At 45.5% G+C, this 12,125-nt stretch overlaps 1 protein-coding gene across 3 annotated transcripts in view; it reads right to left on the reverse strand.

The window, feature by feature from the left end:
* The window catches only part of si:cabz01090165.1 (uncharacterized protein LOC100333421 homolog), a 119,908-nt gene extending 107,985 nt beyond the window's left edge, over nucleotides 1-11,923 (reverse strand). For all 3 annotated transcript variants that reach the window (XR_005894632.1, XR_005894633.1, XM_041047243.1), the window contains exons 1-2: nucleotides 11,805-11,923; nucleotides 1,493-1,616 (exon numbers count right to left, since the gene is read on the reverse strand). The gene's annotated coding sequence lies outside the window, so the exon portion shown is untranslated. The remainder of the gene's footprint in view (nucleotides 1-1,492; nucleotides 1,617-11,804) is intronic.
* Nucleotides 11,924-12,125: the final 202 nt, after the last annotated feature.

The following is a 12,125-nucleotide window of genomic DNA, read 5'->3' on the forward strand; positions in this document are numbered from 1 at the left end:
GTTTACAGTGACGTTCCGGTGCTTTCTGTTCAGTAGAAGAGAATATTGGCTGTTTCACTGCTGATTTTACCACCTGAGGCTCCTTTTCCCTCAGTTTCCCCCCAAATCTCTTCGTCCTGCTCTTATTCCATGCTCCAGCACGCTGCTGTGATACAGTAAAAAATCTTGTCTTCTTATGGGCACGGGGACATTTATTCAGTCTGTTGTCCATGCACTGAAGCTCTGTCCCTTTCAGTCCTCTTACAGTTCTTCTTCTTGGACACTTGCACTGCGAGTGATGCAGGAATTGCAGCTTTTACTGATGCAGCCGCTCTATGCGCGTCCCTCTGGACAAGTTAACTAAACAGTTGGTGCACAGAGTGAGGACATTTCATTTTGTTAAACAGCTGCACAGAGTCCTGCAGTGACAGGAGGACACGGACAGTAGCAGGGTCGAGTTTAGGACAGACAGAGTTTATCACATCAGCACAGCTCTGTCTGTAATCCACCGTCCGTGATGTCACATGACATGTTTTAGAATTATACATGTTGTGTGATATGTTACAGGAGCAGCACTTTTATGGGACACACACACACACACGCACGCACACACACACACACGCACACACACACACGCACACGCACACACGCACGCACACACACGCCCACACACACACGCACACACGCACACACACACACACACACGCACGCACACACGCGCACACGCGCACACACACGCACACACACACACACACACACACACACACGCACGCACACACGCGCACACGCGCACACACACGCACACACACAGCAGGAATAAGGCCTAATGCCATCAGCTGCTCTGCATGAGTCAGCAGAAGGTCTGTCCTGTCCTTTACTTCTGTTCAGCACACACTCACATTATACGTGTCTGTGTGTGTGTACACACACACTGTCTGTGTGTGTGTACACACACACTGTCTGTGTATGTACACACACAGACAGCACGTCCTGTGTTGGCACACACAGCTCAGTGTGTAGGCTCACTTCAAAGGAACCTCCGAGTGCTCAGTCTCACACAGCACAGTCTGTGCAGACTCACACTGACACACACCACAAACACACCTTTATGAGAACGCACACACACACACACACCCACACAACAATATGCACGCACATACACATAAAGACCAGAGCGTGAGCTGACCCCGGTTCACGATGATCAGAGGCCATCATGTCGCCTCAAACCATAAACTCAGGTGTTTGCCCGACCCAGCAGGTACCACGGCTCACTTTGCTCTATGTTCCAGTCAGAGTTTATAAATCGCTGTTTATGTTTCACACCTGGGCACCAGCTGAATGACACTGCTGTAGTTACCTGTCAGGCTGACTTTACTGGGCCTCATTCGAATACGGAACATTTGCCAGGTTGTTTGCTGCTCTGCTGCTCTGTCACCGTTTGTCATTATTCCACAAACATAATCAAACCGCACAGAGAATTAACACGTTAAAAATTCCTTTACGAGCGACCTACCTGAGCCTCTCGCTGAAGCAGGAAGTCCTCGGGTGGAGTCAGGCCTTTTATGGTGAATTCACATTCCAGTCACATCACTGGCCTCAAGGTTACAACAGGATGACAAGCTAACAAGGACAGCCTCCTACCTGCAGGGAAGCAGAGAGCGAGGAGGAGGAGAGGGAGGTGGAAATAGAACAGGAAGGAGTGCAGGGATGGAAAGGAGAAAGAGAGAAATGTCAATACGTTGCATCATTAATTCATTAGCATTCCCAAAGCTTCTTTCCTCCATCCCCCCTCCCATCTCTCGCCTTTCTGGCCTTCCCCTCGGGGCTGTGAGCTGTGCCCCGTCTCATTTTTCAAAGTTCCTGAGCAGGATCAACACCCCACAGCATTTATTAGTGTTTATTATCCTCTTTAAATGAAATTCTATTACTGTATATTATCATCATTTCAGCCATTTCACTTCTTGCCCACCGTATTTCAATGTGTAGTAAAAACCTTCACATGTAACAGCTTCATCAAACCAGTTCGTGCTTCACATTGAACTGGTCTGTAGTAAACGATGTGGTGGATCCACCTGTTCACCTCAGACACTGAACGGTTTCTTGGTGCTGCAGTCGTGTGGTTCAGGAACTGTTTTTAATAGATGATTGACAGATAATTGGCAACTGCTCTGACAATTGATCAGCGGTGTTTGAGTGTTTAAGTTGTTTTTATGAGAGGTCAGAAATGATGGTGCTGTGCTTTAAAAGCTGTCGTTGCCATTTTTATGTTGAGATTTTGGTGTTTTTTTTTCCCCTTTCAGTTTCCTTGTGTTTTTAATAGTCAACATTCTAGCATCTGTTTTCTGTCAGAGAGTTTTGTCTGGAGCTGTTGACATTCACTCCAACATTCAACAATCAGGGGGAAAAAGCGATGAGATGAGAGGAAGAGATGCAGCTTTGTGCAGCCTGAGCAGAGGAAAAAGACGTGCACGGAGTAAAAGGCACGACTCTGGCTTTTCTCAGCGAGAAAAACTCTCTCTGACTTTCCGCATCATTCCGTCCACCTACGCACTGAAACCTGCAGCTGATTGTTCATGTTTGCCCTCTCGGGTGTTTCCTAAGGCATGCTGGGAAATACAAGAAACTGCTAAGTGAAGTTGACAAAGAAGGTGAAGGGAAGGCGGGTAAACCAAAAGAAAAAAAAAAAAGAATAAATTTTATCATTTCTTCACAGAATAACTCCTGGAACACAGCGAACATCACAGACACACCATCTCCAAGTGTGATGTCAGGGTGGTGTAGGTGTAGCGTAGGTGACTGTTCACCCTTCAGAGGAATAGTTACATCACATTCTATGCATTGGCACATATATATATATATATATATATATATATATATATGTGTATATATGTGTATATATGTGTGTATATATATGTGTGTGTCTGGTATTTTCTTATTTGAAGAAATCCCATTTTATAAATGTATGAAGTTGCACTGGCTCTGTGCCTGCAGGGATGTGCTTCTGTTTACTTTAGGTAATTTAGTTTGCGTGGTCATAACAGACAGAAGTGAGGTAATTAAACAAGGTGATAAATTCAGCCACAGCAGAAAAACACAGCACAAACACAATTTGTGCAGCGGAGATAAATGACAGAAGACGAGCAAAACAAAAACGAAAAATACAAGAAAGGCCCGATGATAAGCTGCAGCTGAATTAGATAACAAAATCTAAATGACTTTAAAACACAACATGATGGACGATGGCAGAAAAACAACAGCGCTCATGAAAACTAAGCTGAAAAGAACATGAAAGAGTGTCTGTAGAGAGAGTCAGTGGGAGGAAGAAGGAGGAAGACGCTGTACGTTGCATCACTGGGGGAAACTTCAAGCTGTTTTGCTCAGACATGAGAAAGCAGGGAATTTTAGCAGTGACAGGAAGCTGTCTAGCCAGAGAATTAAATAAACAGCAGATAAGTGGGGGGAAGAGGAGATCAGGACACTTCCAGCAGATCTAACTCAGAGCTACACGTCCAAAAACCAAAGTGAAGTGGCTTCAACAAGACGAGCAAGACATCAAATGTCAAAAACCCTTTACATACCAACATTACTCGTATTTAGTTTTTTGAATTCTTTACAGGGATGAGTCTCAAAAGCAGCGATGAAAATGAAGGTTTACGTCCTGGTAGTTTAAGCATAAATTCTTTTTTAGTATAATTAATGTGTATGAAGTTTTAGAGAAGCTGAAAAAGCAAAAGTTTATGTGAGGTTAAGCATCAACCTTTACGTGCTACGCTTTCAGGAAAGAAGGATGGACGAGGACAGAGATAAGCAGAGAAATGAAAGTCAGAGAAACGGAGGGATGAAGTGAGAGAAAGAGGGCAGAGATGTAAAAAGGTCGGATCAGAAACGTCAGAGAAGGTGAGAAGCAGGAGATAAGAGTGAAGCAGAGAGTGTTGGACCACAGTGAGCAGCAGCATCTTCACGTCCGTCAGCACTTCTGACTGACGGCTGGATTAGCATTAGCGCGACTACACAACAGCAGATTAGCGTTAGCATGGCCTGCTGATACACAAAACAGGATTAGCTTTGGCACGGGCTAAGGCTGCAGGCTAAGAGATCAGCGCTAGCTAAAGCATGGCTCTGAGCGACGTGAGAAAAGATTAGCTATAGTCTGACTGCACGCTGAACGTGTGGAGAGCAGATCAGCAGCATGATGGGGGACGGAAAGAAGTGATGGGAAAGATTAACATCCAACAGAAACACCAGGAACGTTGATATTAATCAGTGGAATAATAATGACGACGATGGAAACGCTGCTCCTGTGATAAAAGGCGTGCGTACAGTGACCTACACTTTACACACAATTTACAGTGTGTTCTGAAAATCTTAAAACTTTATTACATTTTTTTTGGGTACATTTGTGACAATTCTGTTTTTTTTTTTCTTATCTGTCAGTCATTCTGTGTATTTCCATCTCTAGCTTTCATCTTATTTTCCTTATGTTTTGGAGTTTATCTGATCTGTGCTGTTTGCTTTTAACTTTATAAATAAAATGACTTGACTGCAATTTAAAAAACAGTAGTTAAGTTAGTAAGCATAGGACGTGAGATTAGCAGCAGTCTAAGTGTCCTCAGCTGATGGACACTGAAACAGGACATTAGCAACAGACTGATGTGAGAACTGTTGGGATCAGACCGGCGTCACATGACTGTAACTTTCTTCGATTGGTACGTTTGAAATGAGCGAGCTCTGCCTATGAACCACTGTGAGACACAGACACAGATTCTGGGAGTTTCTGGAAAACGACTGTAAAACTAAACCAGACTCAGCAGATGTTTTTCTTCTTTGTGATATATTGAATCTCCACAGAGAAACATTTTAGCACTACGACAAAAAACTTCAGAAAGGAACAAAGAATCATCTCTGCCAACAACTGTCATGGCTGCTGTTCTGTAAATGGGGAAAAAAGATATTATTTCAATCTCAGGAGTGAGTTCAGCAAAAATCCTGACTGTGTTACACAAGCAGCTGTCAAGTGTCAGCTGTAATTACAGAGGAGCTGCCACTCCTGCAGCAAATATGGTCTGAGGAATGAACAGCTCCAGTACGTCGTGCTGTTACGCTGCTGGCATGGAAGGCTGGGAACAAAGGAAATCAAACTGGTGCTGCTGGGTTCGAGTTTTACATCAGGGAGGAAGGAGGAAAATTATATTCATGCTGTGGAAGGTGTTTCAGTCTCACATCAAAACCTCTGAGGGAAGGTTCAGCTGCAGCTTTCTGTTATTACCTTACTGGAAATCACTGCGTAATTTATGTGTCGACCTTCGTGAATGTTGAACTGAAGAAAGCCAGCGAGGAAGAGATTCAAACATGGAGGAATGTTCTCTTTAGAAAACACGTTCGGTTTTCATGTCCACTCTCTTGCTCCTGTTTGCCTTCGATCTCAGCACTTGGTGCTTGGCAGAGTTCAGAATGAGGAGCTTGTGAATGTGGGTCACATTCCAAACGTTTTCATCGTGATCATTAAACTCTTATTAGGAGGAGTCGCTAAATGCTAATGAGACCAGGGAGGTTTGTTGTGTTTTTTGAGGTGATGCTGTAAATGTGTTTCCTTCATGGCGATGATCAGATTTTTAGCGTTTACATGAGTGTGATGTTCTCAGCGGAGCGTGTGTCAGTTACTTTGGATGAATCCCTGATTCCTGAACTTCTGTTTGTTGACTTTCTCTCTGTGAGTCCCTCAAACATTCTCAGCCATCTCTGCATTCAAGTGACAAACACGCCCACACACATGCACACACACACACACACACACACACAGAGTCAGACACACTGTCAGACACACACACACACACACACATACACACACTGTCAGACACACTGTCAGACACACACACACACACATACACACACTGTCAGACACACTGCAGTGATGCTGAGCCGTGTGTGTCCATGTTACAGCTGGTTGTTGTAATGAGCTGTGTATTTATTCACATTGTGCTCAGAGATTCCTGCAGTGCAGTGCAGTGCAGTGCAGTGCAGTGTATGCCCCGATGTGTGTGTGTCTGTGTGTTATCTGATCCTCTTTGCAGTCGTGTGTGTGCATCACTGTGTTAGGAAGATGTCTATACATACACAGGGTCTTGGCTTATTTGTGTTTGTGTGTGTTTACAGCCTTTTGTGTACATGTTTGTGTAACTACAGATTTCACACTCTGCTACTTTATTTACTGCAAAGTGACTTCCTGTACTTTGCTTCTTCCAAACAAATAAACAATGTCCAGAGTGTGTGTGCAGCTTGTTTGTTGTTTATGTACAGTGGGAATTTCTGGATGTTTGTTTGTTCTGTATGTTTTGTGTGTGAAATGTTGTGTGTTTGTGTGAATGTTTGTGTGAGTACAGTCCATCAGGCACCATTGAATTTCAGTGTCCCTCCATTCATTTACCTTCCATCAGTTCTTCACTTACATTTATATTTTTCACGCTTTGCATGTTCTGTGTTTAACATGAGGAAATGTGACATCACACTGTCAGTGTGACATCACACTGTCAGACAGGACGTGACGGTGCGAGTGAACTGACCTCACACTCAACATCAACGTGCACTGAACTGAGAACATTTCAAAAACAAAGGAAAAACACTGAAGCAACATTGTCTCAGGTTCAGATCACCCACAGGAGGCGGTGCCACCCAGAGTGGGGTTCGAACCCACGACCCCTCCAGACTGAGCCTCACACGCTACCAACTGAGCTAACCAGGCAGCTAACCAGGCAGCTAACCAGGCAGCTAACCAGGCAGCTAACCAGGCAGCTAACCAGGCAGCTAACCTGTGTTTGTTTTATTGTTGGTAAATCAGGTGAAACCTTTGACGTGCAAGTCTCAGAACCAACATACGACCCGACTCCAAACGTCTGTGGTTCATACAGGGGACATGTCTTCAGTGCTGAGACATTTCAAAGGCCTGTCAGCTGAGAGACGCTGAAACACTGAAGACTGTCAGTCTGCTTCTGGCTTCTGTTGTTGAGCCACAGATCACATTAGGAAAAAAGCTAAATCCAATGAAGGAGGCTGAACGACTCGGAGGAGAAGTATAACCAAGTTCTGATCAGTTACACAGACATCGGATCCGCGGCATTAAGATAATCAGGAGTAAAGATTTTAAATGAAAAGCAACAGTGGAGGTTTGCTCTTCTGCATGAGGGATGTTAGCTACCAGGCGTGATGGGGCCGTGAGGCCTTTAGACTCTCAGCAGGCTCCTTCCTGAGCAGATCAGGTTTCCAGGAAGCTCCACTGACTCCATGTCAATAAGCTTATCTCTTAGTCAGCAGCTTTAATAAAGAGGCCATGCTGGGAAACATGATCGGCTCATAACTGCCTGATTTTCACACACGCAGTCAATGTGCACGATCATGTGAACATACAAGACCTCACGAGAAAACATATGGACAAATACATATGGACAAATACATATGGACAAATACATATGGACAAATACATATGGACATATACACAGCTTCAAGATTCATGAAACCAGTGACTCTGAGCTGTAACGTGACCACAGACTGACCTTCACTTTCAATGATCAAAGACCTGTACACTATGATTTTACAGTGTATACACACAATACACACCTGTGATCACATCACCTGAGACGCGTGTTAACACCTGGTCTGAACAGGGCCTTAAAGCCACCCACTGCTCCGCCACAGAAGCTGCCAGTCGCCTCCCACTGGCATTAAACTGAGGCAGGTTTACATGGATCCATCATGGAGATGACATACATCCTGTAAGCCTGATTTAATGAACCTGAACATTTAATACACAGGCTCAGGGGTCACTCTCAGTGCATTGTGGGTTGACTGACCTCATGAAAGAAGGAAGAGATTAGTTAAAAACCCAAACTCTTCTTTTTACATCTTTCCAGACAAACCAAGAAGATTTCAGTTACATATGTTCATGTTGTTTTTGTCTAACAGATACGGCGCCACCTACAGCCCCTCTGCCTCCTTGTATCCTATCTCCTCTGATATCTCCTGTGTCCTTGTCTCCTAGCAGGATCATCTGTCCTACATCTGTCCGCCTGCAGTCGTCCGTCAGCTCTGAGTGACGGCCGAGCGTTTGATACTGTCGGGATCTGATTGCCAAGGTCTTGTTATCTGTCACCGCCGCGAAGGAGAAACTCAATCTCAGTTTCTGCCATGAAATGGTTTCCCCGGGCAACGCCCCTCACCATGGAAACAACACGTTAAGTGGCGCTGCCGTCGCTGCATTCAACCCAACAACCCGCCATCTGTCAGCGTCAGTCAGTGTGTGTGTGTGTGTGTGTGTGTGTGTGACAAACTGTCTGTCTACATGGATGTGTGTTTGAGAGTGTGTTAGAGATAGTGAGTGTGTGTGAGTGAAGGTCATTTATCAGTGTCAGTGTCAAGGTGTGCTGAATGTACGTGTGTGTGTGTGTGTGTGTATAAAAAGAGACTGTGTGTGAAGTTATAATGGGTCATTGGAAAATTAGTGAGGGGACTTTAAAAGTTTCCTGTACTGCTGAAGGTAAACGGACGACTGACGACAGATGCCACAGACCTGGGTCTGGGCCCAGGCCCAGGCCCAGACCCAGGCCCAGGCCGAGGCTCGGGCCCAGGCCCAGGTTCAGGCCTGGGCCTGGGCCCGGGCCCAGGTTCAGTGTGAATCGGGAACATCTGTCCTCAGTGGGATCGTGGAGTTTTCTGAGTATATAATAACTGAATCTACATGTTTCTTCCTCCTGCTTTTCTTCTCTTTCCTTCACCACACATCTGCTCATTGTTTCCAACATCTCGTCTCCTCCCTTCTCTCCTTTTCTTACCCATCCCCTGACCTCCCCCACTCTCCCCTCGTTGCTCTTCTCTTCTCTCTTTCCTTCACCTCCTCTACAACTTCTGATATTTCCTCTATTACCTCCTTCTTTCCTTTCCTTTCCTTTCTCCATCTTTTCCTTTCCTTTCCACCACAAGATCCCTTGTTGCATGTCTCACCCTTCATCCCCAACCCCCTCTCACCCGTACACCTCTCCCCTCCCCCATGAGTTATAGCAGATAAGTATGGTGCTATCTTAAGCTCTGCTTTGCTCTCTCCTCCTAGAAAGTAATTCAGCTGCAGGTCGCTAAGTCACCCCCAACTGTCACCCAGCAACCGCCTCTATCACCGGGGGCCGTCCATCTCCTCCTGCTGGCTAAATCCCTCTGCTGTCCGACACACACACACGCACACACACGCACACACGCACACACTAAGCACAAACACACATCAGCAGTCTAAAAAGGTGCATACAGAATGTACACACACATACAGAAGGTGTATACACACACACACACACACACTGGTTTCTCTCTCTATCAGAGGCAGACAGCTACTAAACCATCATACTTGTACTATGACGGCATCAACAGACACACACACACCTGTCACTATATTGGTGTTATGTCTTAGCATTAGCATGAACATGCTCTATGAATTCCTATTGACTGTCTGTGTGTTCATGTATTAGTGTGTGTGTGTGTGATATAAGCAGCCAGCTCGGGGCTCAGGTGTAAAGAACAGCTGGGAAAGAAGAAAAGGAGAAGAAACTAAAAGACAAGCGTGAAAAGAAAACAATAAAAACCAGAGAGAAGCAGAGGAGGATGGATGGAAGTGGAGGTGTAGAGTGTGGGAAGTCCACTTTAATGGACTATTTTGCATTCCGGTTGTTGCTGGATGCTTCTGGAAACCCTGTGCACACTGTGGCAGGGCAAACACAGCAGCTACAACGCTTCGCCACCGACTACACATCTCGTTACATCAGCCATTATCAGGCTGAACAGCTTCTCAAAGCTTCCGTTAACTCCTGACTTCTGATCAGCCCATGAAGATAATGCAACGCTGGGGGTTGATTCTTCTTCTAATTTTATATCACGTTTGTCCTATTTCCAAACACAGACTGGTGAGACTGTGTTAGAACAGTAAAACAGCCCTGAGTTATGAATTAATGCAACGCTCCCTCTGATGCTGCTCCCCAGGCTGTTGGTAGAAATGTGCATTCTTAAGTCAACTTCAACTTTTATTCCTATTTTCAGATAAAAGACAGAAAAAGGACATTGTGATTTTCTGTTGTATTATCAGTGTGTGTCTCCTCTCATCAGTCCCCGTGTCCTTAAGCACCGTCAAAAAGCTCATTAGGTCCCTCAGTTCAGAATATGTTTCTGCTAAAACCCTTGGTGCTATAACAGTCTCTGAAAACGCTTCCTAATGCTGTGGCTTTGCTTTGACGTGACCAGTTTACACAGAACTGGACGAAGAACTGCATGTAATGGATTTACAGTGTGTATTACTCACGAGAGGATGAAACAGAAAAGACTAAACAGTTACTGGTCGATACGTAAACACAGATACTTCAACGCGTTTGAACAGGAGGAACCCTCCTGCAGCACAGAGCTGTTCTCCGGAGGAAACAGCAGAAAAACAAAATGTCGCCTCCCTCCATCCATTTTTCTGCTGCAGAGACCAAACCTGCTGCCAGCTGCTGCTGTCAGGAGAAACCCAGATGTTCAGCATGAAGAGGATGAGTGTGGCAGAGTGTGTGCGTGGTCTGGATTCATCTACGATGAGACAGAAAGCGTATGCAGTCGTCGCTGGGCTGTTTTGCTGTTCACGTTGCTCTGATCAGAGCCGTGAGCAGCACCTGCCCCCGCCTCTCCTCTGCTTCCTGTGTTCGTTAGCCTCCACCTCTCTCCTCCACACTTCCCCGGCTCTGCTCTCCCCTCTCCTCCCGTTTAACCTGACACCTTATCTCTCCGTTTCTCTGTTGTGATTCAGATGTGGGCTCTTTTCATGAAACACACCAGTTTGCTCTTATTATTAGACGCGTGTGAGCGGTCGTCTGTGTGTGTTCACGTGTGTAAAACGTGTGGTTATTTTATCTTCCACCTTGTTGTGATGTGGTTTCATTAAAGAAGATCAAGTGTTGTAGTCTCTCTCTGCTGAAGATGGAGGGAGAGAGGGATGAGGGAGAGAGGGATGGAGGGAGGAGAGCATTCTAGACAGTCAGGGAGGTAAACAGTGCTGTCTGACAAACGGCTTATCTTTCACACAAACACAAACACACACACACACACACACACTTCTTGTTCCATCAGTTTCTCTTACTTTTGTTTCTCTCGCCGTCTCCTCTCTCTCTCTCTCTCTCTCTCTCTCTCTCAGCTTCCCTCTTTCCACCACTCCAGATGCACTGAATTCAAAATGCAGCACAAACTTTAGCTGGAATCACAAACAGCCAAAGAAACTGTGAATAATTGTCTCCTTTCTTCAGACTTGAAACCAAACACACCTACGTGTTTGGTAAACCAGGTCCCATTGTGATGCTGACGGCTTCGAAAATTACAAACATGGGTAGAAAATGCAAATGAGCTGCTGCATAGGCACATCCCTCAGCAGATAATCCACTCATCCCTTCACACCTGATTGTTTTAGCCATTTTCTACTGTTTTTAATGATCACAGACGCTGCAGTGTGTCAGCTGACCCCCCTGCACACTGCGCGTGTGTCACACACACACACACACACGCACACACGCAGTGTGTCAGCTGACCCCCCTGCACACTGCATGTGTGTCACACACACAGAAGAAGAGTGGTGCTGATCCAGGCAGTGAATGTGATTCTGCTTTCACAGATGTGATGGGGGCTGACGGCTGGAAACGAGTGTAATGCCGAGTTAACGTGCACTAAGCCGCCCCGTGTGTGTGTGTGTGTGTGTGTGTGTGTGTGTGTGTGTGTGTGTGTGTGTGTGTGTGTGTTGTGCGTGTGTTGTGCATTTCACTTGTCATCCTGCTTACCTTCATGAATCAGGCACATGCTGCGTGCTGTTTGGATCTGGGTTCTGATGTTTCCCCCGCACAAATTCAAAATCTGCATCACACAATCCTAAAAGTTGAAAGTTCTTTTTCTCTGCATCACCGTCTCACGTGTTTGATGTTCCCTCCTCTCATCATCTCTCCCTCCTTTCCCTTTGTTTCTGTGCTTTCTGTCGTTCTCTCTCTCTCTCAGCTTGCTGTCCTATTGTCAGCATGTCTTTCTTATCAGGCTTTGTGTTCGAGAAGGTAATTAGCTTGACGACTGTTAGCCGACACAGCGCCGGAATTTACTGGCAGCTTTCC

The sequence above is a fragment of the Toxotes jaculatrix genome, chromosome 9 (assembly GCF_017976425.1).
Source record: "Toxotes jaculatrix isolate fToxJac2 chromosome 9, fToxJac2.pri, whole genome shotgun sequence".
NCBI classification, from domain to species: domain Eukaryota; kingdom Metazoa; phylum Chordata; class Actinopteri; family Toxotidae; genus Toxotes; species Toxotes jaculatrix.